The following is an 18,858-nucleotide window of genomic DNA, read 5'->3' on the forward strand; positions in this document are numbered from 1 at the left end:
AGACACACTAAACATGACAAAAAATGCACACACTTTCTTCTTTCGCCTACTACCTTATCTTCCCCACCTTCTTGCATCACTTCTAAACCTCAGAATGCCTATGTGTGGTCCACAGATGCACACCTTTTTCACCTATTTCTTGCCTTTATTCATATTTCTATGCTCTCATCCCAGAACCGTTACCAAAAAATGACCCTGATTTTCTTAAGTTTGGAAACATTGATTTCTGGGACATGAACTAAAAAAAAAAATGTTAGCAGTTAATTACATCTATTATTGATCTCTCTTGGTCTTACGGTAGATTAGGTGGGCTCTACCAATGACTAATAATTTATGCAATACAAAACAATCCCATGTAAGAAAATACATGGTCTTCCTAAAAATATAAGGCTCTAGAACCTCTCTGATTTTGGTAACATTCATGGGCTTATAATGAAGAATAAGAGATTCTAAAATGCCGAACAATCTAATTCAGACTTTTTAATTAGCCCATCTTGTCTATTATTTATGTAGTAAGGTTACTGCAGGACACTATTATATAATTTTCAATTTATGTGCAAATTTCTGGGTCACACAATGATCAAGTTATGCTTTTGTGCACAAAATGAATACAAACAAGTCTAATCACAGTAAATATTATCTTTGACCCTTTCCATTGAACTCTCTCATATTTGTAAGATGTATAAAATTTTATTCTGCACTGTATTGTCAATACACTATTTCAATCAGCTCTTTAGAATTTAATGGGAGTACTATCGACCGAAGATGATTATTAAAACTGAGACTCAATAAAAAACCATTTAGAGCTACTTTGTAATTGTAAACAAATAATTTACAAAAAAAAAGAAAATTTTAAATATTTTTTAACAAAACCTTAAAATCTCCCTGAATAAAATCTGTAACAACTGTGTGATTTGGTTAAATTAGTGGATCTGTTTGAGGCTCAGATTCCTTCTATGACAAATGGAGATACTGCAGTTCCTATACGAACGTGTGTGTGAACATGAGATGAGACGGTGTATACAAAGTTTTCAGTATATGCTTGACATTTTAGTAAATGTTCTATTACTGCTAGTTTTTCCATTTTTTTCTGGGTTCTTGACTGCTTGCCCTCTCAAAACTTTATTTTATGTATAAAATGTGTTCTTCTAAGATTTAGCTAAGATAAACTATATAAAGCTGGTAAAACTGTCCTCGATTTATGGATGCTGGAAGTCCTAATTCATTCATCCTAGGCCAGCATTCTTCCTACAACAACACATTGCTTTGTGAAAACATTAATAATGTTTTATATTATCATTTACTTTCTAAACAGAGTTAGAAAATGAAACCAGTATTAACAGATGATATTGACTGTTGATTTACAATGGGCTGGGATCACTTTGCAAGGATTAAATCAAGACATTTTCACAATAATTCAATTGTATAGAAGAGGCACAGAGAGGTTAGCTAACTTGCCCCAGGTCACACAGCTAAGAAAGAGTAGAGTTAAAATTCAAACTCAGGTAATGATCTGAAAGCCTATCATGTTATATAATATCAAAGATAATTGTTTTTCCAATCAAAACAATAAAATTCTTTTCTTTGAGAGAATTAATTAAGAGAATATAATTAAAGTGCGTGTTCTATGCTTTTAAGGAAATTTGAAAAATGGTAAAATATTTAATGTTTTCTTGGAACACAACATGAAACTTTTAGACTAGAAACACCTAACTGGATTCACTACCAAACTCAACACAGTATTTAAACTGCTTAATATGTTTCATAAGTTATTTTAAAGAGAAGCTCACCAAAGAGTACATTATTTCCTAAAGAATAAGATTGACATCTTGGGAAAAGATGTACATTTTAAATGGCTAACTTTCAAAAATGATATTATAATTTTTCATAATATATGCTATAGAACATCCCAAAACACCTTTGTGTTAATACTGTATTTCACATTTTTAAATATTATGGACAGAAAATCAGTTTTTGATTAGCATTTTTGGCAGTATGAGATTTTGGTCACCTTATTAAGACCATCAGAGAGGGAATATCTACATGTGTAATACAATACTGAAATGTTTTTAAATGCAAGAGGCTTCAAAGCCAGAAATGGAATGGATTCAGCCAACTGGGAATTTCTGTTGAAATCTGGAGATAACTTCATTGGCTTAGGGCCGACCCAGGGCACAGGATGTATGGGAGGCTCCCGCACAAAACTGGGACCAGCAGGCTTATACCTGCTGCATAGAGCAAATGAGAAACCTGCTTCAGTGGTAGATGGGTATATCTCCATATACACAGATATGAATACGGATGTGTGAGCATGTATGTGTGTGTGTGTGTGTATTTGTATTCACATGAATCTAAAATGTATATGGCATAACAAAAGGCTAACGAAAAGCCAAGACGCTCCCACAAAATCAAGAGACTATATACTCTAGATACCAACACTTATGTACACATTAAAATAAGTTGGATGGTGTAGAATGACAAAGGAGTAGACTAATAGACCACTGAAACATAAAACACCTTGTCTGAGCCTCATGTGTTTAGAAATTTGATTTTTGACAGACCTGACATGCAGACTGGAAGGAAAAGAATGGGTAAAACATGTCCCCAATCTTCAGGCTGAGCTACAGGGATATCAGAGAGTACATAAAGATTTTACAATGGGGATAAAGGAATATAGTTTTAAGGGAATCGATTTTTAGATCTCCATTTCTAAATGTGATGCTTTCTAAAACTGATCTGTTTGAGAATGCCCCAGTGATCATTCTGGTTCTCCTTTGTGCACTTTGTTTTACAAGCGTACTCCACACTTTATAAAAGACAGACCTTTGCATCTTTCCTCTATTTGACATTCAGAAACATATATGGCCAGGTTGTGACAGGAGAGACGTGCTATTTCTAGTGCATTTAATGACTCACAGTTTCTATTCCCTATTTTCAAAAAAAAAAAAAATGACTCGTCTAGATGGTATTTCATGAGATTGAAATACAACAAAAGGAGCATGAAACCACTTACCATACAATATTCTTTACTACCAATGCATACATAACTAAAGCTATTCTTTGAAACTTAGGAAAACTGAAGTACAAATGTAAATAGGTTTGATATTTACAAGCGCTCATCAAAGTTGTCTTTGGAAGTTTGATACAAATTAGCACTGCTCCCAGTGAACACTTAGGAAGTAGACACATCTATAGACAAATGGCAGTGCTCAGCGTGCTCTTTGTAGCTACAAGTGAGATGGTCAGTTCATCACCTCGGAAAACGGATTCTCTCTAGTAAAATGAATAAATACGATGGCCGAAGCTTGATGAATAAATATGATGGCCGAAGCCACTGTTCAATAGATTGTGTCACAAATTATGGTAGATTTAAAAAAAAAAAATCTATGCCTTAGAGCAAACAAACCTATGGTACTACTGAGAAGAGAGACAAAAGGCCAATAAGCACATGAAAAGATGCTTGCCATCATAAATGCAAATTAGAGAAATGCAAGTCAAAACCAAAATGAGATACTACCTCATACCCATTAGGATGACTACTATTAAAAAAATAAAACACTCAGAAAATAACAAGTTTTGGCGAGAATATGGAGAAATCGGAATGCTGATGTATGGCTGGTAAGAATGTAAAATGGCACAGGGACCATGAGGAACAGAATGTGTCCTCAAAAAACTAAAATATAATTACCATATGAGCCAGCAAGTCCACTTTTGGACATATACCTATAAGAACTGAAATCAAGGACTCACACAGGTATTTATACACCCATATTCTTATTATTCAGCCTTAAAAAGGAAGGGAATTCTGACATATGCTACAACAAGGATGAACTTCCTAAGCTAAGTGAAGTAAGCAAACCACAAGTAAGTCTGGTTCCACCTAGATGAGGCACTTAGAGAAGTCAAATTCATAGAAACAGGAAGTAGAATGGTGGTTGCTGGGGGCCAGACGGAGGGGGAAATGGGGAGCTCGTGCTTAGCTGGTATAGAGTTCCAGTTTTACAAGATGAGTACTTCTTGGATGGATGCCAGTGATGGTAGAACAGTAAATATCTTAATGTCATTAAACTGTATACTGAAACATGATTAAAGTGGTAAATTTTATGTTCTGTTTATTTTATCACAATTTAAAAAAATTTAAAAAGAAAAAAAAATTTTTTTGCTGATTGTCTACTAAGTGCTAGGCTCTGTGCTAGGAGCCGGTGTTATGGCAAAGCCTGACTTCATCTTCAACTTCAATTTGGAAACATTTTTCCTGAAGAACAAGTGTTGGATGCCAAAAGTTGCCTTGATTTGCATGGACTGTGGGATATTACCATTAAAATGGAAAACAGTATTGTGGATATTAAACTTGCATATATTTTAAAGAAATATGTGAGGAATGTGGGATAAATTCGTATTCTGCAAGTATTACATTTACAAGTGGAATGGGGATGCGTTTTTGCACATTTACATGAATTTTTAAAAAAGACACGCTTGTTATAATGAAAAGTAAGTCTGATTTAACCTGCTAGCTTGACAATGAGAACTGTGTTTGCCAACCAGTACACATGGCAGACATTTTCAAATCAGTAAGTGAACTAAGTTTGCCTCTCCAAAGGTTAGACAAAAATATGTCTGAATCATGTCTGAATAAGTTAAAATCACACTCACTTATTTTATCAAAAAATAACTGACAAAGCTATATTAAAATTCTTTATGTTTCCAAGTTTCCACATCTTTAGGAGTACACTGAGTTGAACAAGGATCTTCGAAATGGAAGCGTAAAAAGGTTTATTAGTGGCGATTCTCTAAGTCTTGATAGGTAAATAATTCTTGGATACTATTCCTAGAAACTGAGAGAATGAATGATTCTACCACCTGTGTTGTAGTAAATAATTTCCTAAGTCGGGTGGTTTCTAATTTGTTGCTTTCAAAAATCTGAGGAGTGACTTGATTTTCCGAAACTGCGTCAAAAAATAAGTTCTAATCATACTGTAGGTTTTACTTTACAACCTATTTTGACATGTAATCCAGTTCAAACACTTGAGAGACAATGCTATGAGAAAACGCCAGTCTTTTTTTTTTTTTTTTAAGATTTTATTTATTTATTTGACAGAGATAGAGACAGCCAGCGAGAGAGGGAACACAAGCAGGGGGAGTGGGAGAGGAAGAAGCAGGCTCCCAGCAGAGGAGCCTGATGTGGGGCTCGATCCCAGATCGCTGGGATCACGCCCTGAGCCGAAGGCAGACGCTTAACCGCTGTGCCACCCAGGAGCCCTGAGAAAACTCCAGTCTTAACAATGATCACAATCTTATCTGAACGAGGTTCCTTAGCATTTAATTCTCTAAAAGCAAAAATTAGAAATAGGATTTTTTAAAAAGATTTTATTTATTTATCTGAGAGAGAGAGAGCACAAGAGAGCACAAGCAGGTGGAGGGGAAGAGGGAGAGAGAGAAGCAGGCTCCCCGCTGAGCAGGGAGCCCACCGCAGGGCTTGATCCTAGTACCCAGAGACCATGACCTAGGCCAAAGGCAGACACTTAACTGACTGAGCCACCCAGGCGCCCCTGAATCAAATTATTTTTTGAGTCAAGGAATAATCATCCATGACTGCATAAAACAACTGATGAAATTACTGAGTCAGGATTCCGTGCATAGTAAAGAACCTCAAAACCACACAGCTAAAAAAGAAGTCGACAAAAATGCATATGATTTTATAGTGCAACTCTACTGATATCAAGGACAAAAAACGGAACAGGTTAAGTAACATTATTTAGTACAATCAATTGCACCACAACTAAAAATGAATTCCAGAGGCTGATTATCATAAAAGCAGGATAGTGATGTCCTCCAGCAGAAAAGTGCACATAAAAATTTTCCAATGTACAGATAATGCACTTAATTTGTGTACAGTAATTTGGGGGATCATTTTATTCTAATATTAAACTGAAAATGTAATTTAAGATACTGTTTTATATGTGTAATAAGGGCTGCACGTTAGAAGTACCTAAAGCTTGAAAAATTATGGATGCCTGAGCCCCACACCCAGAAATAACAGTTTAATTGGTCTGGAAGGAGGCCTGGGTAGAAATATTACTTTAAGCTCCCCCAAAGATTTTAGTGTGTAGCCAGGGTTGACTGCCACGATCACTGATGCGTTTCACAAAAGGAAGTAAAATTATTGCAACAAAAAAAGGAAGGAAAAGGAAGGATGAGAGAGAGAGAAAGAAAGCAGGACAAGGGAGAGAGACAGAATGACAGACAGACAGACAGAAAGAGAAGGGAAGGGAAACAAATGCTTGCCTTTTCAGAAAAACACATTTGTCATAGTAGACTATGTCTAACATTAGGATCAGAACCAGTAAAGAAAAAGGTTATGACATGAGGCAGGGAGTGGGCTGATTTCTGGAAATGGGCTTTCCGGGATCCCAGAAGACTGGAGATTCTGAATTTTTCAGATCATGTCAGTGATTACTGAGGCATTGCTGACCTTTTATAGAAAGACTCCACATGCCTCACTGTGCATTTGCTCTCGTGGTCTCTGGAAGATATCCCATAGCTTCTTGGGAAAGTGCACCCAATGCCCCCAAAAAAGCGGTCTTCCACTCGACTTCATTTCGATGAGCTTACAGTATTTAATATATACTGAGATAACATTCGATCACTGACTCAACTCATAAAAATATATCTAGGCATAAAACACCTCTTGCTAAAGATGATCTCTAGATATATTAACAGTAACAGATCAATTAGTGAATAAAATGATGAACTTCTTCATATTTTCATTTCTTTTTGGTTTTCTTTCTTTTTAGCTTTCATACCCATTTAGCTTTCGTAGAGATTAAAAGAACCTTTAATACTTTGGACTATGCTTATATTTAAAGCAATTAAGAAAATGAAAGCATCACCCTGCCAAATGAATTCCTATGAGTCCTTGATAATCAGGATAATCACCTAATTCCACATTGTAGTTTCCACCAGAGTAAGACAATTAAGAGAATTCTAATTAACCACTAAGAAATAAACAACTGAAATGAAACTAGGGTGTTCCCCCAGTGCAAAGCACAACAAATTAAAAAATAAAATAGCAGATCACAATACTAGGAAAGTAAAATGACCAGAATGTTGTAAAGAAAACAACAACACGCTATGGTGAATTGTAGGGAACTTGGGAAAAAAGGAACAACAAAAAATACAAAGCATAATTAAAGTTACACAGAATCTCTATGGTGATGAAGTATGGTGCAAGGACATTTAAATATAAGCACTAAAATTAAAGACGAAAAGCAGAAAAACATGAAGAACATTTTTAATCTCAGAGTGTTTCTTAAACTTAATGACAAAAGCAAACCTATAAAGTAAAACCTTCATTAAATTAAATGAAATTAAATTGAACATAATTAAATTAAGTGAATGAAATGTTCTCGGTGAAAGTACTATTAACAATATGAAAAGACAATGAAAAGCAAGAAAAACATATTTAGAATATATCTTATAAAAGAGGGTTTATATAGTTAGTGAAGAAAGAGCAGGTCCAAATCAACATAAGAAAGCAAACAACTCAATAGAAATCTTTGGCAAGGAAACAAGTGGGCAATTCTCAAAAGAAGAAATGTGAATGTGAATAAGGAGCACGCTGGTTAAAAAAGATTTAACCCCATTACTAATTGTATATATAAATTAAAGCACTATATCAATTCACCTACTAAATTAGGAAAAATCTACTAGTCAAATTATGGAAAAGGGAAGTAGTCTTGATGGAAAAGGTGGGGGTTTAAAAAAGGGTTAAGGGAATATTATGGAGATGGGGGGAAACGGGGTGAAGGATATGCCCAAGGATTGAGAGCAAGCAGTAGGCACCCTTAGCAAGAGAGCACGTGGAGAAATAGAGCAAAGAACAGGGTGCTCTGAAGAAGGGTTTGACAATATACTTTTATTTATTTTTTAATTTTAGATTATTCGAGAGAGTGAGCATGTGAGCATGAGCAGGGAGAGGGGCGGGGGGGGGGGGAGAGAGAGAGAGAAATCCTCAAGCAAACTCCCCACTGAGCACGAAGCCTGTTGCAGGGCTCAATCCCATGATGAGATCATGACATGAGCCGAAATCGAGTTGGATGCTTGACCATCTAGACGCCCAGACAATATATCCGATAATATACCTTTAAAGTCATAATTCTGTATGCTCTCAGGCTGAGAAATTGCCTAGCAGGAAATTGTGGTAGGCTATTAGTTCTCTAAACAAAATATGCACTACCTTCCTCTTCCTTAGTTTTGAATAAACACATGTCCTGGATTTCTTTACAGTTTGAACATGCAACAAAAATTTGGCTACTTAGTTATAAGTGAGATTGATGTGCAATGGTTTTACGGAAATCTTTTAAAGGACAGTTATTAGTATATGCTCTTTGCCTCTTTCTCCACCTTATTTTTTTTTTTCCCTGCCAGCTGGCAGGTAGACATAATGACTAGAGCTAAAGCACCCATCTTGAACTGTCGTCTCTCCCACAATTTTTCATGCACCCTCCCCCCTTGCCCTACTCCTACTGCATATTCTAGGTCAGTTCATTGCTAAAAAGCAATGCCTATGCCATTAGACAGGCCATCTATTGAAATAGTCAATTTATTTGTGTACTCTACTTCAATACTTATTTATAGGAAGTATTGTACTAATATTTGTTGAATGAATGATATAACATCCTACGAATACATTGTCAAGGTGCCCAAAGTGGACTTGTTTACCTCACTCCCTTTATCTGATGATTCCTTCCCATCCATACGGTCACGAAGCTTGGTTGTCATTAGGCTTATGTGTACAATATGTCCCTGCCATCAGACTACAGTTCTGATAAAGGTCATTTGACCCAAAATCAGGCAGAGTCCCCTACCAGAGAATTTAGAAATATAACTAATGAGTTTCTGCAACAGTGTTGTTAGGGCTGTTAAATCGTGACTATAGTCATGTTTTCTGCCTATGCATGGTGAAGCAGAGAAAGCTGGTTCCACAGGGTAAGGGAGTGAAATGGATGTGCAGAGATGCAGTTAAGAGACAAGAGGCACAGAAAAAGCATGGCTCAAGTTCCCTCTTCAGTCTTGGTTTTCAAATCTTCCTGAAGCTGGACTGTGTTCCTGATCTTGGGTTTCCTGAGATGCCTCTATCCTTAAATAAACTCCCTTTGTGTTTAATGCTATTGGCAATTAAACTAGACCTAATTAACCTAGAGACTTCCCAGAAATTATCATGAGAATGTATAAAGACCAAAAGACCAAAAAGTAAACTAGTGGAAAGAAATCCAAACCACATTTGGTTTCTTTTGCTGAGCTCCTTCCTGACCTTTGAGTCAACAATTTGAAACTTTGTATTTCCCAGATCTGCCGAGGCAACTTTCCAGATAATTTGTGTGACTTATTTTGCTCAAATCCTTCAAGAACCCATTCTGTATTAAATATCTTTATTCCCTCCTTAAAAGAAATCATGCATGTTCTGGGTCTAGTTTGACCTTGGCACCCACTAATGTCTAGTAAACACCTTTCTCTTTCTACTGTCTTTATTATTTCACAGGCAATGCATGTTTCTGTGGAACAATGAAGACTTTATGCAACTGACCACTGGGGGAATTAGGCCAATACAACACAGAAGTAGTGCTGATTCCTATATGATTTTCTTCACTACAATAATATCTTGTGCCACCAAGGAAGAAAACCAACCCAGCTGAGCCAGAGAGCCAAGAAAATGCAGGGCTGTTCAGCATATGCATTACCTAGTGTTCATATGCTCTCTTTGTAAGTGCTTATTACTGTATAGTTATTTCAGTCTTTGGGCACTTTCCCCTTGTCTCCATGATTAAACAGCCTTACACATTTTTTAAACCACCCTTCCACCAAGATTTCTTGCTTCTCAACTCACCCACCTTTTTAGGTAAAGTAATACATTTACTGAAAAGTTCCTCTATTAGGATTTTAAAATGTTTTATACCGTGCTAGTATTCTTTATTATGGTTGTTATTATTTGTATAAGTAGTATTTAACTTAGTTACCTATGCTTAGAGTGGCTTGCCCCCACCCTATCTTCCCACAAGCCCTTTCCATGTGTGGTTATTCAAAATATGAGGTTTTTCAGAAACTCATATATGCCTCTGTGTATACGTGTATGTGTGTTCCATCAAACATAATCGACAAGGAAGTTTGTTTCTAGCCTCGGATTAATATTTGTACATGTATACATACATGCAAATTTTATTAAAACCTAGTTCTTTATGTTTGATCCAATTGATATAAATTTCTTGAACTTCACATCTATTTATTTAAAGTACACCTGTAGCTTACATATATTATATATATATATATGTGTACTAATGTTTCAGGACTGAAGAACATATCTTTCAACTGTGTAATGGGATATTAAAAAAATAACAATGTAAAATGGAAGTCTTGTTGATATGAATATCAATTTGAATAGAAAATAATTAAAACATAGTTCATAAAAACCGAGGTGCCATATTGTCACAAGTACTCTGTGCAACGATCTTACCGACCAAGGTATTAAGTGTGGAAATGTTCACTGTAATTAAAACAAAAATTCTAATTAGAAACTATATGAACCGAGGATAATGTTAGCATTCAGATTTACAGTAGCCTTCATTTGAACTGAGGGGTATTTCAAAGGCATTTAAACCTTATTGAATGTATGCTTGAGTAATCACTTTTCCTTAATATTATGAAGTCATATCATTGTGCTTGGATTATAATCAAGAATAATCACATCAATTATAATATTTAGTTTGTCATTGTGATATGATTATAATTATAGCTTTATATATGGACCTTTGACACTGGAACACTAATCTTATCAATTATATTGAAAGATACAGTAATCTGACATTTTCTCAGTATGTAAGAAATGATCTCAATATAACGTTAAAGTAATTAGATCTATCCACGGCTTTGATTTTTTAATTTAGAATAGCTGATTATAGATATAATAACCTCAGTTCCATAGTCCTATTTTTTAAAAATATGGGCATGGGACCAAGAACAAGAATCGATGCCCTGATTTTACAAGAAGCAAATAACTTGGCTCTAAGGCTTATTGAAGAACAATGTTGTTGGTTGACCGTGACAGTGAAGCCTCTCTCCTGAGGCCTGTCTCAAATCAATTCAAGCAATAAAGCAAAGTGAAGACTATAGTTGGCAATAACTGAAAGCAGAGGGTTGATACCACGAGGGCTCTCCACCTCCTAGTTCTGAATTTTGTGTAGTGTCACTTTTCTCTCCTGACCCCTTTCCCCACAAGGCTAGAGGCAGGGCTGTTGAAAGCACTTTCTTAACATATTTAGAATATTATCTTTTACATCTTCAGTTTGAAAAAAAAAAAAACCTGCAAAGGATTGACAGCTTGGGTTGTGGTTCCTTCTTGTTCATTAATTAAGCAACCACAATCCGCATGCGGTAACCTCAAAGTCAACAAATGTATCCGCTTCGAGAGTTACAATGCTGGACAACCAATGTCAAATACAACCCTACACATGGATAGTAGAATCCTATAATAGCTCTAGCTGTAAAAATATTCCCTCTGTAATATAGGATATTGCATGGTGTGTTAGGTAGGACCAAGTAGACTATGACACATAATAAATAAACCCACAATCTCAAAAGCCCCACTTCTTGAGGGCCGCTTACTATACACATCTAAAATAATTTGGCAGAGGGACTTTTCTCTACCAATTCAGATGACCAGGCAGATACAGAAACAACATCTGGAAAAATAAGGCCTCTTCCACAGCATTGGAAGGGAGACCGGGAGGGTTGTCTACCAGCATGTAAATGCTTCAATCTGGAAGTGACGTGTCACTTCCTCAGAGCACACTGGCCACATCTTTTCACATGGATCCACATACCCAAAAGGGGGGTCTGGGACCCACGGAAAGAAATGACGAGCATTGGGTGTTATATGCAACTAATGAATTGTTGAACACTACATCAAAAACTAATGATGTACTGTATGTCGGCTAACTGATCATAGGAAAGAAAGAAAGAAAGAAAGAAAGAAAGAAAGAAAGAAAGAAAGAAAGAAAGAAAGGAAGAAGGAAAGAAAGAAAGAAAGAAAGAAAATGGATATTTTGCAAAGAGTAAATAATCTCTACAACAAACAATGATAGGTTTAAAAAATTGTAGTATTTGTTTATAGGTCAGTGAACTGAGATCACCACTATATTGATGAAGAATCAAAATTTTTGAATCAATAAAAATCAGTCACCTTTCTTTGACTAAAAATTCAAGCGTATTCGTCATGATTTTAGTACTATTCCATGTTTTCATGGCTAACAATGGCTAAGGTTCTACGCTGTTAAGCATCCGTAAGGAAATCAACCTGGCTGGTATTAGTTATCGTAACCTCTGGGTACCTCAATTTTCTGGAGTTTTACTGAGGATTAAATTAAATACGATGGGATGATTGTGATGATGTTCATATGTTTAGCATTTATTGAGTAGTTAATGTGTTTCTGTTCAGACCTCTGGGCATATGTTAATTTGTTAAATCCTCACAATTACCTAAATAAAGAGTAGGTCTGATTTTTATTGCCATAAAGAAATGGAGGCAACAGAGTTGATAAGCTGATTCAAGGTCACATGGCAAGTAAGTGGCAGTGATAGAATTTAAACCTAGGGAGATCGACTCCAGTCAGCCTGTTTAACTCCTGTGCTGTGAGAAGATCCCCAGTGCAGAGCAGGCATTTCTGATCACAAAGTTCTGAATGATGACACCCATCGCTATCCCCCTACTCTTTTTTCTTCTGCTTCATCCATCAGTGTGAGTTCCCTCTGATAAATCCGCCTGGCTGGTCCTGAGGAACTCTTCACTGAGATGTTTGCATGGTCACCTCTTATTTCATTTAAGGCTCTGCTCAAGAGACTGTTTCTTACCACTCTAATCAAGGTAATAATTCTCCATCCCTTTCTCCCTGTATCATTCATAGCATCTATTACCACATGACACAATATTACATATTACTTTATTATCTGCATCTGCCACCAGAATGTAACTCAATGAAGGCAGAAACTTGCTCTGATCTGAATTTTCACACATATACCAAGATTTGAGTAAACGGTTTCTATTAATCTACCTGTCCGTCCGTCCGTCCTTCCATCCATCCATCCATATCCCCATTCATTCTTTATCCATCCTTACACTGTACAAAGCTACAAATCATCTAGCCATTAGTTACTAAAAATAACTGGCTTTTAATTATTTCATTAGGGTGAGATGTTCAATTATTATTATTGTTGTTATTGTTATTATTATTATTATTACTCACTGCCATCGTCCCTTTTTCTTTTTTCTTCTCTTTTCTGACAACATATGGTTTAAACGAAAATTATGTGAGATCTACAGGCAACACTTACAGCACTCGTGTTGAGCAGAAACACAGCTTTTCATCTAAACTAAGTGAAGAAGGTTAAGTTTTGAAGGCAGACTCTACAGACTTCTGTTTATAGATTTATGTATTCTTGAACTTTATATAGAGCAATCACTGTTTTGTGATCTCCCAAGTTCAATTTGAATCCAGAGTAACGCTGCACTGAAATCATTATCATCAAGCCACTATTTTTCACTCCAGATCAATTACTGTTTAAAGGACACTTAGGAGTCATACATACAGTTTTTGAGGGGAAAAACGAAAGGTGTGAAAGTGGTTATAATACCAGAGTAAGCCTTTTCAGTTTATGTGTGTAGACAATGCACCAGATATCTACATTATAATGATGCTGGCTTCCCTTACTTTATCCCCAAACTATTTCCTTCCTTTCACATTTAGGATTTTTTGGGAAGCATCATATGTTTTGTTATGTATGAATTTAGAGAAAGACAGAGTAGCTACTGTGCTTACTGTCTCCTTAGCAGATTTTATTGACTTCTGGAAGCATTTTTCTATCCCCTAAATTATTCCTTCCTTTCCCCTGAACTAAAATCTGGTCATCATTCAATTGAATCTTCTAGATGTTTTAGTGGAAAAGGCAACATCTTACACTGTTAATGGCTCCCACCCTAAGGTACCAGGCTAAGGAACCAGGCTTACGAGATTCTTGGAAACAGTTCACAGAGCAGTCCAGGAAATATAAGGCACAGGGGGCATGTGGGGAAGGGGAGGATGTGCCGGGAGTGAAGGAAGGGGCACTGAAAGGGGAAATGGAGAATCAATAAAGCCAAACACTGTGTAACGCGTGCATTTCAGCCCTGTTCGGAGATGTGCACAGTACACTGAACAGAGTTTTCTGCAGCCCAGGCAATCAATACATGTTTGCTGGACAGGTGAACAGAACAGAACCAGATCTTAAACGATGATATAAAAAGTGCTGTGCCTAAAACATCAAGTCTTTTCCACTTGTTCCTTCATACTTTAAGCTAACAAATATTCAGCGTTTACTGTATCTCACACATTCTCCAAAGCACTTTGCATAAAGGAAACAATTTAGTCCTAAGAGCTCTCCGAGATGGAAGCAGTATTATTATTTCATAGCTGAGAAAAATGAGACAAAGGCAGATCGTGTGACTTGCCTAAAACCACAGAGCAGACAGTAAGAGGGTAACCTAGGATTTGCACCTAATGGTTTTGTGGAACTGGGCTCCCAACAACTGACATAAATGCTACTTAGTATTCATAGTAAACTCAATAAGTATCAGCTGAATGACTGTACTTAATAAATAATACTCTCTTTGAAAAAGGAGTAACCATTTAAATTTAGAATTGACACTTTGATCATTACAATGATGGACTATTTCTTTCCTGTCTATATAAATTCAGGTCCTACTTCTCTCTTCTGTGGGATGGTAGTTGCACTTTATAAGATTTTTATTAAAAAAAAAAAACATTTTAAAGCAACATGAATTCAAAAAGAGGAGATATCAAGTTCCTAATCTGTCACTTATTTTTCCATGAATAAGCTACTTGCTTCCCTGTTAACTTAACCAAAAAGGAGATATCCTTCTTAACGTGTCCCCGGACAGACCGAAGACTATGCCTATGCCTTTGCCTTATTTTTCTTTTTAGAGAAATACAATAGATTTGATAGTAAATTCAAGATAGTACTGTGATGTATTCAGAATGCAAAGAAATTAAAAAAAATAATACATAGAGCTTTATGTTGGTCCTGTACTAAATATTATCTAATAAGTTGAGTTGTAAGTTTTTGAATAGAAAATAAAAAGTACCTATGAAGCTCAAATGGCTTTCTTATTTGCAGGTAAAGTAGGTAACACCAAATATAAACATAAATACACAGAAATCACATATATCCTCCCCCTTCTTCCACATTCACTTTTCATCAATTTTAAACTTTGTTCTCAATTATTCCAAACTTTTAGAAATATGCATAGATTCCAGAGTTGTCAGATAGTCCTGGGAAAATCTGAGAGAGTCCGTCATGATCCTGTCATTCCGCAAATGTGAAAACTGAAGTTCCATAATGACACAGCCAAAGCTAGAGGATTAGTGTCAAACCCCTGAAAAAGGTTCTAAGTCTATAGAATCTATCTAAATCTATAAAAACATATGGTGCCTTGCTTTTTGAGATTCTCTGGCTCTGTCCCCACCCCCCACTTTGATGTGGGTCTTCTCTTTCCTTCATCTTGTCCCTAGTCTACTTAATTTTGATTCCGGGCCCAGTGCTGCGTCTGTTAATGCTGGGTTTTTGAATGTGAACTGCTGAAATGAAAGGGAATCCTGATGCGTCCAGTTGGAGAGCTCGTGGTGTCAACGCCTCCAACCCCACAGAACTTCCCACAGAGCCCCGGACCCGCTCATTCCATAAGTGAGTGAAACCCCTCCAGTTTCAGCTGTCCTTCTCAAACCACCTGACTCATTTCTCAGTGAATATCTGTTGGCTCTTTCACGTTCTCCTGTCTCTCCTTTACAGACGCAAATAACACACAGGTCTTGTGGTGGTTGGTGGTTTATCCCTATTTCCTTATATACTAGCTTTTGTAGGGATGCATTTGCATTTGATTTTGTTGTCTGTTTTCTGTGACTTACTGACTTTGCTAACTATGTGCTCTGTTTTGTTGGGAGAACTTGGGAAAATCCAAACACTACTCTCCCACAACCACCATGACCACAGCCATATTTCCATAATTCTCCTGCTTTTATATAGATTTTAAACAACTTCACTGATTTAGAACTTAGGATTTACATATCATTAAGGGGTCACCTATATTATGTTTACAATTTAATGGCTTTTGTGTATTTACGAAGTTGTGTGACAACTGCCATAAAAATGTAGAATATTTTCATCATCCTACACAGAAATGTCATGTTCCTTGGCGGTCACTCCCCACCCCTTTTCTCTGCAGCACTAAGGATCCCTAATCTACTTCTGTCTCTACACATCGGCCTGTTATAATTATTTCATACAAATGGTATCGTATAATACATGGCCTTTTGTTATGGATATTATGTGACAGAAAAATAAATATGAAGTAATGTTTTAAGTTCTTCACCTTAAATGGCAAACAGCAACAATTCCAAGATAGATTTTAGGGCAATGTGTTTGCATATGATTTGAAGTTGGTTACATGGGGCAGGGCAATAAAACACCAACTGAGAAGATGGTCATGATCAGTAGGAATGGTGACAATCATAACAATAAAAAGTGATATATAAATGTTACTATGTGTCAAGACTATTCGAAGCACTTCACATATATTAACATATTTAATATTCACAGAAAGTTATGGTGGAAGTACTATCATTATTGTCCCCATTTTATTGATAAGGAAACTGAGGCAAAATAAAATAAGGTCACCCAAACTAGTAAGTGGAAAAGCGGATTCCACACCCAGGTAGTTAGACTCAAGACTCCTTGTTCTCTTTTTTTTCTTTTTCTTTTTTGAGAGAGAGTGGGTGAGTGAGGGGGGAGGGGCAGAAAGAGAGGAAAGAGAGAGAATCTCAAGCAGACTCCTGCTAAGCAAGGAGCTCAATCTTACAACCCTGAGATCATGACCTGAGCTGAAATCAAGAATTGGATGCTTAGCCAACTGAGCCACCCAGGTGTCCCACAAGACTCCTTGTTCTTTTTTTTTTTTATGATTTATTTTATTTTAGAGAGACACAGAGCGAGCTCGAGCTCAAGTGGGGGGAGGGGCAGAGAGATAGAGGGAGAGAAGCAGACTCTGAGGGCGGCAGGGGCTCCATCTCACCATCCTGAGATCATGACCTGAGTCAGATGCTTAATTGACTGAGCCACCCAGGCACCCCAAGACTCCTTGTTCTTTTTTTAAATTTTTAAAAAGATTTTATTTATTTGACAGAAAGAGACAGACAACAAGAGAGGGAACACAAGCAGGGGGAGTGGGAGAGGAAGAAGCTGGCTCCCAGCGGAGGAACCTGATGTGGGGCTCGATCCCATAACGCCAGGACCACGCCCTGAGCCAAAGGCAGACCCAGACTCTTTGTTCTTAACAAATGTTCTCTAGTGCCTCTATGATTTTTAGGTGTTTAATTAAATGCCATTCTCTTCTAAATTGGTGATAGTGCCAAGCGGCTTAGGGTAACAGGGTAACAAATTCTGAGTAACACTAATATTTTACTGGCATATAGTTTAAAACTAAGGAGACAAAATAATCATTGTCTTTTAGTTCCATAGATATTTTTTCACACTCTCTCATAATATTTTTTTTGTTCTATCTTAACTAAAACATAATTTGAAAACTGTCATTATTTTTAGCAGATTGAGTTTTAACTGCTTTTTAATAAGGCAATGGCTACTTTGTCCTAAAACATATTTGATACACAAGTGACCATATTCAAATACAATTGGTCACGATTGTTTCTTCATTTGGATGACATAGGAAGAACTATAGACCTAAAAAGTACTTTATCACTAAACATATTAAAGTATTTCTCAGTAAGCTGAGCATTAGATTGAGCTGAACAAAATTAATTATAATCATGTAAATTCTCATAGGACTTTACAAGAATAGGCAAAAAACAGGGTAAACTTCTCCATGAAACTGGCAAAGTTGGAATAATAACGCTCAGATTTCTTCTGTCCTGAATCAACCCATCTAATAATCATTCTGCCTCTCTTAAGAAGAAAGGAATTCCTCTTGCTTAATAAAAGCTTCTTTCTTTCTAAAATCTTAGAAAAAAACTTTTGAGGATTTTTTTTAAGTTGCCGGAATAATTTATAGATTGAAGAACTAACTACAATAGAAATTTAACATATTACTAAGAAGGTGACTCGCGAAGAATTGAAGAAGCACATTCTTCTAGAATAAGTGCCTATCTTCTAAGATACATTTTCATGATTATATGTCCAGAACCTCATTTTCTGTTGTCCAGCACCCTCTCCCAAGCATCTCTAAGCCCAAAGCCTGTCCCTTTCTTGACATGCGGAGCTCTGTGCTCCCTGCAGCATCTGGGATCTTTGAAGAAGCCTCGCTCATAAAAAGAGCAGATGCTGTAACATCACCAAATACCGAATCACATTTTTGAACTGCCTCAGTGAAATGATACCTTAATGTGAGAGCAAGAGTGAAATTAAACAGCACTCAAGTTCAGCTCACAGTCCCCGGGGCCTGCCTCCAAGAGAATCGGTGTAGAATTCACTGGCAGAGTCTATCACATGGCACTATTCTGGAAATCAGATGGAATAGTGCCTCAGAAAGAACTTTGCCAGTTGTGAAATTGTGCAAGTATATTTATAATTATTTTTGACATTTTCTGGGTAGTTTTGTAAAGCAAATCTAAGTATAGTTGTGCTTCACACATTTGGAAGTGAGATAAATGATAGCGAAGTTTTTCAAGTTGCTGTTCACTTGCTGGAGAAGCACTTTAAATACCCAAAGCCTTGCTCTCAATTCAAGTTCTGCTCGAATGACAC

At 36.6% G+C, this 18,858-nt stretch overlaps 1 protein-coding gene across 2 annotated transcripts in view; it reads right to left on the minus strand.

Annotated features, from left to right (window-relative positions):
* Positions 1–18,858, minus strand: part of MALRD1 (MAM and LDL receptor class A domain containing 1) — a 747,156-nt gene that overhangs the window by 238,455 nt on the left and 489,843 nt on the right. The gene's annotated exons all lie outside the window — the stretch shown is intronic.

Source organism: Ursus maritimus, unplaced genomic scaffold, assembly GCF_017311325.1.
Source record: "Ursus maritimus isolate PB19 unplaced genomic scaffold, ASM1731132v1 scaffold_31, whole genome shotgun sequence".
NCBI lineage: Eukaryota > Metazoa > Chordata > Mammalia > Carnivora > Ursidae > Ursus > Ursus maritimus.